Here is a 12,072-nt window from a genome sequence, read left to right as displayed (position 1 = left end):
ATCTCTTGAAGAAAAGAAAAAAGAAATCAACACTGGTAGATTGCCATAAACGAACTCTCAGAACTTACTCAGATTTGACTGTTTCTTTCCATTATTGTTCTTTTCTGCTCCAGGTTCTGACAGAACATCAGGCATCATCATGTCCTTCTAGTCTGTGAAAATAGAACCAAGTCTTTCCTTATTTATCATGACCGAGACACCTTCAAAGATATATATATATATGTATTTGAGTAACAGTTTTACAAACTATTATTCACATGCTATAAAATCACTTAAAGGTGTTTTTTCTTTTTGTTTATTTGTTTGTTTGTTTTCGAGACAGGGTTTCTCTGTGTAGTTTTGGTGCCTGTCCTGGATCTCACTCTGTAGACCAGGCTGGCCTCGAACTCACAGAGATCTGCCTGGCTCTGCCTCCGGAGTGCTGGGATTAAAGGCGTATGCCACCAAATGGTGAAGGTGGTTTTAAAATCCATGTTTCACTGCTTTTTAGAACATTCACAGGGGGATGGAGAGATGGCTCAGAGGTTAAGAGCACTGACAGCTCTTCCAGAGGTCCTGAGTTCAATTCCCAGCACCCACATGGTGGCTCACAACCTATAGTGGGATCGGAGGCCCTCTTCTGGTATGTGAGAAGACAGAGCACTCATATACATAAAATAATAAATAAATCTTTTTAAAAAGGAAAGAAAAGAACAACATTCATGGACCACACAGTCATCATTGCTGTCCAGTTCTAGAACATGTTTGTTTGTTTGTTTTTTGAGACAGGACTTTGCTGTGTTGAGTAACAGGCTAGGCTGTCCTGGAACTTGCTCTGTAGGCTGGCCTCGAAGTCACAGAGAGCCTCCTGCCTCTGCCGCCGGAGTGCTTGATTAAAGGTGTGCGCCACCACCTCCCCGCTCTCGAACATTTTTATCACTCCTCCAAACAAACCCATTAACACGCCATTAAAAAAATTACTTATTGCCAGACAGTGGGACTGATGTGTGCGAGTGCCGCGGACTCTTCGGTTCCTGGCACCCACACAACAGCTCACAACCCCGTGTGACTCCAATCCCAGTGGATCCAGGTCCTCTTCTGGCCTCCGGTGGGCACGCACGAAGTGCAGAGACACACACACAGACAAACTACCCGTATACATAAGTTAAAAACTAAGAACCCAAGTTCAGTTCCCAGCACCCACATGGCAGCTCACACTGTCTAACCCTGCTCCAGGGGATCCGACACCCTCACATAGACACACATGCAGGCAAAACACCAGTGCACATAAAATACAAATAAATACAAAAATAAAAAAATAAAAAAGAAAGGACAGTTAGAGCACAACTTGGGGGAGAAAGGGTCCATTTCATCTTACTGGTTATAAATTGTCATCAAGGTAAGGCATGGCAGAAACGCAGGAGCTGAATCAAAGGCTGTGGGGGAAGCACTGGCTTGCTCCTCCTGCTTAGCTCAACTTTCTTTCTTTCTTTCTTTCTTTTTATTTATTTATTATGTATACAGCATGTATGACCAGGCCAGAAGAGGGCACCAGGTCTCATTACAGGTGGTTGTGAGCCACCATGTGGTTGCTTAGAATTGAACTCAGGACCTCTGGAAGAGCAGTCAGTGCTCTTAACCTCTGAGCCATCTCTCCAGCCCCTCAACTTGCTTTCTTATACAACCCAGGACCACCAGCCCAGGTGTGGCGCTGCCCACGGTGGGCTGGGCCCTTCCACATTAAAGAAGACAATGCCCTACGGCCATGCCCACAGACCAATCTAATGGAGGAGGCAATCCTTCAGTGGAGAAGAGTTCACCCTCTTCCCAGGTGACTCTAGTCTGTGTCAAATTGACAAAAACTAACCAGCTCTGAGACGGAGAGATGGCTCAGTGTCTACAAGGGCGCTTGCCACTAAGCCTGGAAACCTGAGTTTGATCCCTAAGACATACATGAGGAAAGAAACGAGCCAATTGCTGCAAGCGTTGTGTGTGCCACAGTGCACGTACACACATGCATGTGTACATGCACACACACAAATGTAAAATAATGCTGGGCAGTGGTGGCGCGTGCCTGTAATCCCAGCACTCGGGAGGCAGAGGCAGGTGGATCTTTGAGTTCGAGGCCAGCCTGGTCTAGAGAGCGAGATCCAGGACAGCCAGGGCTACACAGAGAAACCCTGTCTCGTCAAAAATAAAATAAAATAAAATTAATGTTAACTCAGTGGCAGAGAACTTGCCTAGATGTTCAAGGCATCAGGTCCTGTCGTCAGGACTATAAAACAGAAGGATGGGGAAGAGAGAAGGAACATGAGGATGTATTTATAGATGACAAAAGCCTTTGCTCTCTCATTGGCTACAGATACAAGCAGCCCCAGATCCTGGACCCCAGTCAAATCCGTTATTTTGAAGCAAAATTCAATCAGCAGAGAAAACACCAAATGGCTATGGTTTTGTCTTTGTTACAAAAATAAGAGGAACAATTCTCTGATTAAACCATATTTAGTGGGTTGTTTGTTTGTTTGTTTTTGTAGTTTTTTGAGACAGGGTTGCTCTGTGTAGCCCTGGCTGGCCTCGAACTCACAGAGATCCGACTCCCTCTGCCTCCCTAGTGCTGGGATTAAAGGTGTGTGCCACCACCACCATCTGGCTAGTGGGTTCTTTTGTATTATGGCAGTTTCCTCTGGGAAATTCAAGAGAAATGTTTTCTAAACACAGGGCGAAAAGGTCAAGGGCGGAGGCTGTGGCCCACACCTATAATCTTAGCAGGAGGAATGTGGAGGAGGCAGGAGCTCAGGAGTGGTTCCTGGCCACCCGGGGTCAGACTACACCACACTCTGTATTGAAAACAAACAGGCAAACAAAAACGTACAATGTTGGCTGGGTGTCTTTGCTTTTTTTAGAATACAAGCTTAAATCTTGGATCATTGCGCCCCCTGCTGGCAATTCCATGGAATTCATTTCCTACCACAAAAAAAGCACAAAGGTTTATTCAACAAAAATTTATTCATGAATGTTCTGTAAGGCCGAGTTTGAAGCCCAGCACCAGAAAAAAAGAAATGAATTCATTTTTATTGCAACTAAATATCTATCACTCACAAAAAAATGAACTGCTATGTTTGGGTACTGGAAATGTTTGAATTTCACTTATTTATAATAAGGCAAAACATTGACTTTTCTATTTTTCTTATTCATTTTCAAAAATTACTTCAGTTGGTGTACAACATAATTGGTTTTTTTTTTTTTTTTTTTTTTTTTTTTTGGTTTTTCAAGACAGGGTTTCTCTGTGTAGCTTTGCGCCTTTCCTGGAACTCACTTGGTAGACCAGGCTGGCCTCGAACTCACAGAGATCCGCCTGCCTCTACCTCCCGAGTGTTGGGATTAAAGACGTGCGCCACCACCGCCCGGCTCATAATTGGTTTTTTTTTTTTTTTTTTTTTTTTTTTTTTTTTTTGGTTTTTCGAGACAGGGTTTCTCTGTGTAGCTTTGCGCCTTTCCTGGAACTCACTTGGTAGCCCAGGCTGGCCTCGAACTCACAGAGATCCGCCTGGCTCTGCCTCCCGAGTGCTGGGATTAAAGGCGTGCGCCACCACCGCCCGGCTCATAATTGGTTTTATTATGACATTTTCTTTCATGTACATAGCACTCTTCTCAAGTGCATCCTGTTGTGGAATATTAGTTGAAGATGTTTTACATTTGTTTATGCTGTGGAATATTTGTTTAATGACTCAAAGATGTGTTGCATTTTTTTATGTTGCATTTGTTTAACTCTGTGAAGCTGTGTTACTTTGCCTGTCTAAAACACCTGACTGGGGGCTGAAGAAATGGCTCAGTAGTTAAGAGCACTAACTGCTCTTCCAGAGAACCCGGTTCAATTCCCAGCACCCACATGACAGCTCACAACTGTCTGTGACTCCAGTTCCAGGGGATCTGACACCCATGGCAAAACATCAATAAACATAAAGTAAAACTAAAATAACTAAAAAAATAGTAATAATAAAACACCTGATTGGTCTAATAAAGAGCTGAACGGCCAATAGCTAGGCAGCAGAGAGAACTAGGCGGGGCTGGCGGGCAGAGAAAATAAATAGGAGAAGAAATCTGGGAAGAGAAGAGAGACAGAAGGAGAAGGGTAAGCCGGGCGTGGTGGCGCACGCCTTTAATCCCAGCACTCGGGAGGCAGAGGCAGGCGGATCTTTGTGAGTTCGAGGCCAGCCTGGGCTACCAAGTGAGCTCCAGGAAAGGCGCAAAGCTACACAGAGAAACCCTGTCTCGAAAAAACCAAAAAAAAAAAAAAAAAAAAAAAAAAAAAAAAAAAAAAAGAAGGAGAAGGGTAGAGGACATCAGGGACCAGACACCCAGCTCCACAGCAAGCCAGGGAGTAAGAGGTAGAGAAAGGTAAATAGAACAGAGAAAGAGAAAAGCCGGAGACAAAAGGTAGATGGGATAATTTAAGAAAAGCTGGCCAGAAACAAGCCAAGCTAAGGCCAGGCATTCATAAGTAAAAGTATCTATTTCTTTGTGTGTTTATTTGCTAGCTAGATAGCAGGCCCCCTAAAGAGCCAAAAGAATAAAAAAACAAAACAAAACAAAAAAAACAGGATCCCCAACTATTCTTTTTAAAAAGATTCTATTTTCATTATGTGTGTGGCTAGTAGTGATAGCGCACACCTTTAATCCCAGCACTCAGGAGGCAGAGGCAGGCGGATCTCTGTGAGTTCAAATCCAGCCTGGTCTACAGCGTGAGTTCCAGGACAGTGAAGGCTACACAGAGAAACCCTGTCTCAAAAAAAAAAAAAAAAAAAAAAAAAAAAAAATTATGTTCATGTTTGTGCATTTGTGTGCAGGTGCCTCCAGAGGCCACGGGCACCAGACTCCTTCGGAACTGGAGTTACAAGTACTTGTGAGACGCCAAATGTAGGTGCTGGGAACAGACCTTGGACTCTTAGTGTCCGGGCTCTCTCTCCAGCTTCAATCATGCTTTACATTGTGTATGTGTGTGGGAGTGCACATGTATGCATGGGCATGGGGAGGCAAGAGGTGGACACTGGGCGTGGTTCGATGCCTCTCCATCTAACTGAGTTCTCTAACTGAGCTGGAGCTTTAAGAATCTAGGAGCCTGGCTGGCCAGCAAGCCCCAGGGGTCCTCCCGTCTCCACCTCCCTAGCACCAACCTTACATGTAGGTGCTGAGAACCTTGGAGTCAGGTTGGAGTCACGGGCTGTTGTGAGCTGAACTCAGGTCCTCTGAAGAGCACTGAGAGCTCTTAGCTGCTGGGCCATTTTTCTAGCTCTGTATTTGACTTTTGTTTGTTTGTTTTGTTTTTCCAGATAGGGTTTCTCTGTGTAGCTTTGCGCCTTTCCTGGATCTCGCTCTGTAGACCAGGCTGGCCTCAAACTCACAGAGATCCACCTGGCTCTACCTCCCAAGTGCTGGGATTAAAGGCGTGTGCCACCACCACCCAGCTTGTATTTGACTTTTTTTTTTTTTAAGATTTATTTTATTTATTATGTGTACAGTGTCCTGCCTGCATGTATGCCTGCAGGCCAGAAGAGGGCACCAGATCTCATTACAGATGGTTGTTAGCCACCATGTGGTTGCTGGGAATTGAACTCAGGACCTTTGGAAGAGCAGTCAGTGCTCTTAACCTCTCCAGACCTGTATTTGACTTTTTAAATGGGTTCTGGAGATCCAGACTCAAACATGCATGGAAAGCATTATCAAGTATAGCAGGTCCCAAGTTCCAAAGTCCTTTTATTTTTTTATATTTATTTGTTTGTTTGTTTGTTTGAGACAGGGCCTCACTATGTAGCGCTGGCTGGTTAGCTGGCCTGGAACTTGCTATGGAGACCAGACTGACCTTAAACTCACAGAAATCCACCTGCCTCTGTCTCCCTAGTGCTGGGATTGAAGGTGTGTACCACTATGCCCAGCTCAAAGTACTTTAAATCGGGAATATGAAATTTTTAGGGTGGCAAGATGGTTCAGGGGGTAAAGGCACTTTTGGCCCAAACAAGCGAGCCTGATGATCCCAGAACCCACATGGAGGTGGAAGAAGATAAGTGTTTACACAGAACTGCCCTCTGACATCCTCGTGCACGCCATGGCACGTGAATTCACAGTCACACAATAATAAATAGAAAACATTCTTTTTTCAAGACAGGGTTTCTCTGTGTAGCTCTGGCTGTCCTGGAACTCACTCTGTAGACCAGGCCAGCCTTGAAGTCAGAGATCTGCCTGCCTCTGCCTCCTGAGTTCTGGGATTAAGGCATGCACCACTATAACCAGCAATAAATATAAATTTTAAAATTTCAGTGTAGGTATTTCATTTGTAAATTCCCACCGTTATTCCTGCATTTAACAAATACATTCTGGCTTGGCCTTTAATCCCAGTATTTTGGAGGCAGAGGCAGGAGGATCTCTGTGAGTTTAAGGCCAGTCTGGTTTACAGAGTGAGACCCCATCTAAAACAAAATAAAACAAGAAAGCACAAATGCATTCTGAACTCGGCATCAATAGCCTTTTGGGAAATGCAAACCAAATTGTAGTGAGATGCTACTTCATATGACCAGCAAGGTGACAGGCAACACCAAATGGAAACGTACATGTTACTGACACAGTTGGAACATGGCACTGCCACTTTGGAAAACAATTTGACAAATTTAACTATGTGACACATAAATTCCACTTCTAGCTGGGGAGGTATGCCAGTAAGAATGAACGCATGTGTCCCTAAGAAGACTTCTGTATGTTATAAAGGCATCTTTCATGATAGCCAGACAGAGGAAACAACCGTGGGATGCAGGGATGGCTCAGCAGTTAAAAGCACTCGCCATTCTTGAAAGGACCTGAGTTCAGTTCCCAGCACTCGGGAGGCAGAGGCAGGCAGATCTCTGCGAGTTCAAGGTCAACCTGGTCTACAGAGGGAGATCCAGGACAGGCACCAAAACTACACAGAGAAACCCTGTCTCAAACAAACAAACAAAAATTTAGTGTAGCTATTTCATTTGTAAATTCCCACAGTTATTCAGTTCCCAGTTCAGCTTCCAGTCCCAAGTCAGAAAGCTCACAGCTGTCTGGAATTGCAGCTCTAGGGGACCTAACACCCTCTTCTGGCCTCTGGGAGCACCCACTCTTATGTGCACATACCGATACACAGACACAAACACATAAATAATAAATCTTTTAAAAAATAAATACTCTAATATGTCCATCAATTTATGAGATGAATAAAATGTGATATGAAATAACATGGAATTGCCGGTGGTGGTGGTGGCGGCGGCGGCGGCGGCTCACGCCGGTAGGATTTGCTGAAGGAGGCGGAGGCAGGAGGATCACGAGTTCGAGGCCAGCCTGGGCTTTTTAGAGAAAAAAATTTTAAAATTAGAATTAGAAAAAAATAATAATAACATGTAATTTTATTCAGTCCAAAAATGGAATGATGCAATATCCACACTAACCCATGGGAAAACCTCGACACAGCAAAGTGAAAGTCAGTGGGCAAGCACCTCTACCCACTGAACCACCATCAGGATCTCCCTATGAAGCCCAAGCATCTTCCTCATTCTTGAATCTTTCTAAAGTTTATTTTTATTTATGCCAGTATAGTTGGAGTTTTCCTGTGTCCCACCTGGCCCATGGTCAGGACAAATCTCTCTCACCTGCCAGTCCTGCAGTCGCTCAGACCCAAGCATACACACAGAGGCTTATATTAATTAAAACTGTATGGCCTAATGGCTCAGGCTTCTTGCTAGCTAGACCTTACATCTTAAATTAACCCATTTCTATAAATCTATACCTTGCCACGTGGCTCGTGGCTTGCCAGTATCTTTAAATCTTGCTTCTTGTGGTGGCAGCGGCTGGCAGCCCCTCCTGACTCAGCCTTCCACTTCCCAGAGTTCTCCTCTCTGCTTTTCCCACCTATACTATACTTCCTGCCTGGCTACTGGCCAATCAGCGTTTTATTTATCAATCCATCAGAGCAACACATTCACAGCATACAGAAAAACATCCCCAGCTGCAAGGGAAGATTGCATGCCGTGTGTGTGTGTGTGTGTGTGTGTGTGTGTGTGTGTGTGTGTGTGTGTAGGTGCCCTCAGAAAGTGTTGGATCCCCTGGAGCTGAAATTGCAGGCAGCTGTGAGTTGCCCCCTTAGGGGTTCTGGAAACAGAACTTAGGTCCTCTGCAAATACAGTGTGTGCTCTTAACAGCTGAGCCATCTCCTCTCTCCAGCCTGCCTGCTTCAGTCTTCCAAGCGCTGGGAGGATGGGCATGCACCGCCACACCTGGCTTCCGTTTTCCTTTTGCAACCGGCAGCAGGCTTTCCCACTGCTGTATAAGGCGGCCGACCTCTTCCAGAGCTGTGAAACTCCAACACCAACAAACAGTAGGGTGGTTCCCCCTAAGGATTTGAAGAACAGTACAGCAGTGGACATTTGTATCCCTTCCTCCTGGTCCCTAATTGGATACAGGATTTTCTCCATTCCCAACCTTTTGACACTCAACTGTCTTTCAGGGTGATTTACACTCCCCAGAGGAGCCAAGCCTTCTGTTTTCCCTAATCACCTTTCAAAAGCACATTACATTTGGCTAGGTTTTGTTTTTCTTTCTTTCTAAACATCCAAGTGTGCTTGCCTGAGAGCCAACGTCGGGCTAATTTGCACCGTGCGGAGAAGTACCACTTGCCAGAAGAAAGCACTTGAAAGACTCGGGCCTCTTAGTTCGCCCGTGTGTTTGACAACGGGGCAAACTCCACCACGGGTACACTGTCCACACACCTTCATGTGAACGAACGGTCGCTAGCTGTTGACAATCTGAGTCACCAACACGACTTCACTTAATCCTTGTGGCTGTCCCAGGAGGTCAGCGTGGTCACTGTGTAGTGTCAGGATGATGAAATCGCGCACCAAAGCCCAGCCGCTGTCCAGTAGCTGCCCTGCAATGTCTGGGTTTGTATTTCCTTTTGTCTTTTTTGTTGTTGTTGTTGTTGTTGGTTTTTCGAGACAGGGTTTCTCTATGTAGCTTTGGTGCCTGTCCTGGATCTCACAAAGATCCGCCTGCCTCTGCCTCCCGGGTCCTGGGATTAAAGACCACTGCCCAGCTTCTGCACTCCTTTTGAAGTACTTAAAAGGTTTGCTCTCTGGGCCTAGCGCTCTTCTGAACCCCCCTTTCTTAAGGGGTAAGTAACGTAGAGAGATGGCAGCCACACAAACAAGAAAACCTTTCCTCCCACAGAATGCCCAAGAAACTTCCTCAGGGCACCCAGGAATCCCTAACCTTCCAGGTTTTTAGAAAATTGATTAGGATTCCTAAGTCTCATTGGCCTAAAGGGTTTTGGCCCAAGAATGTATCAGGTCAAGACTTTCTTAGGGGGTAGAGAAATGGCTCACGGGATAAGAGGGTTTGTCATCAAGCCTGAGGCTCTGAGTTCGAATCTTGAGACTCATATGGTAGAAGGAGAGAGGTAGCTCCGGGCACGTTGTCTACTGAACTCCTTGCTTGCGCCATAGCATGGGTACCACATCCGTATGTACACGTACAGAGGTAAATAATTGCAAAAATGTAAACAAACTTCCTTAGTTTTTATCAACCTCTCCCTTTTTAAATAGGTCACCTTGGTCTAAAAGTCAGTTTCTGCCTCATTTCCTACCACGACTGAATCTTCAACAACACACGTGGTTTCTGACCCTTCCCTTTGGTCCCAATATCTCTCCTGGCACCTAGACCTCCTCTCCCCAAGCCCAGCAACGCTGTATTTATTGGACACAGTCTCCGATGTTCGATATTCAGAGGTGTCATCCTACCAGATGTCAACACAGTCTCCACAGTCCTTTACTCTCATGCCTACCTCCAAGACCACGTCCACATCTGACCTGCATGACCTCCCCCCAGGAACCCTTTAAGAACAGAGGCTGAATTACAATCTAGTGTCCCCAGCCTTCAGTGCGGTCTCCACACACTGAACTTTATCTGCTTTCCACGATTGTTTATGGAAACAAGTTAATGATCCAACCACCTTCAGGACACAGAACGCACACGATTCTAGGCAGACGTCTTCACTAGCCTTTGTTCAACGAATCTGCCTAACAGACAGGACGCAGACTTCCACTTACTAATACTTCTAGGTCTGCCCACGTGGAGGCATCCAAAGGGAGTTTCTGCTCTGAGACATGGCCTCATGTGACAAAGGCTGGCCTCTTAGCTCCCTGTGTAGCTAAGGAGGGATTTGAACTCATGAGTGGTCCTCTGGCCTCTGCCTCTCATGTGCTGCGATCACTGGCCCGAGCTACCATGCTTGGTTCCTAAAACGTTTCTTGTGGCTTCAATCTGAGCCAAGCGGATCTCTGTGAGTTCGAGGCCAGCCTGGTCTACAGAGCGAGATCTAGGAAAGGCACAAAGCTACACAGAGAAACCCTGTCTCGAAAAACAAAATAAAAAAAAAAATGTTAAGAAATCATTAGGGGGTAAATACAAAACCAAAAGTTTCCCGGGGTGGGAGCTGGAAAGATGGCTCAGCGGTTAAGAGTACTGACACTGCTCTTCCAGAGGACTTGGGTTCAAGTCCCAGCACCGCCACGGCAGCTCACAATTGTCTATAACTCCAGTTCCAGAGAACCAGACATCACCGCAAGACACCAATGCACATGAAATGAAAATAAAAAAAGTTCCCCGGGTGAGGTGGCGCTGGCCTGTGATCCCAGCACTTGGGAAGCTGAAGCAGGATGCTGGGAGTTCGAGACCAGCCTGGGCTAACTGAACTATTTCCACACACACACAAAAAAAAAAGGGAAAGAAAACAAATTCCTTCACGTAGACAAGGGTAATTTTGTGAAACCTTTTAAAGTCGGAAAGTGGCTTCTGTGTCTCGATTCCGGTGACTTCACGTGACTTGGACGGGACCCAGGCAGCAGGGGCGGAGCCGCCGCGAACCGTGGCCGCGCTTCCCGCCCCTCCCCCACCCACTTCCGTTACGGGCGTCCAGAGCGCAGGCGCGAGGCCCGGCGGCGGGGGCGGCCTTCCAGCGGCTTCCCAGGCCAGCGTGGGTGAGTGCGCATGTGCAAAGAGGCTAGGCCCGGTAATTGCGCGGGACCAGGGGGGGCGGGGTCTCGAGAACTCACGCGACTGACTCCGCCCACGCCAAGAGGCGGAGTCGAGAGCCAAACGCGGGGGGAGGGGGGGTGGTTCACCAGGCGCGTGCGCACCGACAGCAGGACCGCGGCGATCGCCGGAGCGAGCTGTACGCATGCTCATTTAACACGTGCCCGAAGTTTATGACGTCAGCCACACCGTCCGTCTGATTTGTGTGAATCGCTTTCCCCACAGCCCGGCCTTTAAAGAGCCAGAATCGAGTGCTACCTAATTGTGGTTTTGATTTATAGTTTTACTCTACTGTGATTAAAAACTAAACTCAGACGTTTTTAATGCATAAATTTATTTATTTTTTATTTTTTAAAGATTTATTTATTTATCATGTATACAGGAGAGGGCGCCAGATCTCATTACAGATGGTTGTGAGCCACCATGTGGGTGCTGGGAATTGAACTCAGGACCTCTGGAAGAGCAGTCAGTGTTCTTAACCGCTGAGCCATCTCTCCAGCCCCCATGCATAAATTTTTAAAAGATTTATTTATTTATTATATATAGTGTTCTGCCTACATGCATGCCTGCAGGCCAGAAGAGGGCACCAGATCTCATTACTGACAATGGTGAGCCACCACGTGGGTGCTGGGAATTGAACTCCGGACCTCTGGAAGAACAGCCAGTGCTCTTAACCGCTGAGCCATCACTCCAGGCCCTAATGTATAAAAATTTTAAGTTCACATTACAGTATGGTTTGCTGAGTACCACCTAATGTTTTGCTTCATATTTAATTTTATTTAATGTGTATGGGTGTTTTGCCTGCACGCATTATGCGCCATGTGTGTTCCTTGTGCCCGAGGAAGCCAGAAGAGGGCGTCAGATCCCCTGGTCCTGGAGTATCAGAAGGTAGTAAGCTGCCGGAAACAGACCCCAGGTCCTCTTAACCACTGGGCTGCCTCCTCAGCCTTTGCTTTTTGTCTTCTGAGACAGGGTCTCCCTCTGTAGGCCAGGCTG

The sequence above is a fragment of the Peromyscus leucopus genome, chromosome 23 (genome assembly GCF_004664715.2).
Source record: "Peromyscus leucopus breed LL Stock chromosome 23, UCI_PerLeu_2.1, whole genome shotgun sequence".
Lineage (NCBI taxonomy): Eukaryota > Metazoa > Chordata > Mammalia > Rodentia > Cricetidae > Peromyscus > Peromyscus leucopus.
The sequence above is the reverse complement of the archived record's forward strand: the minus strand, read 5'-3'. Positions refer to the sequence as shown.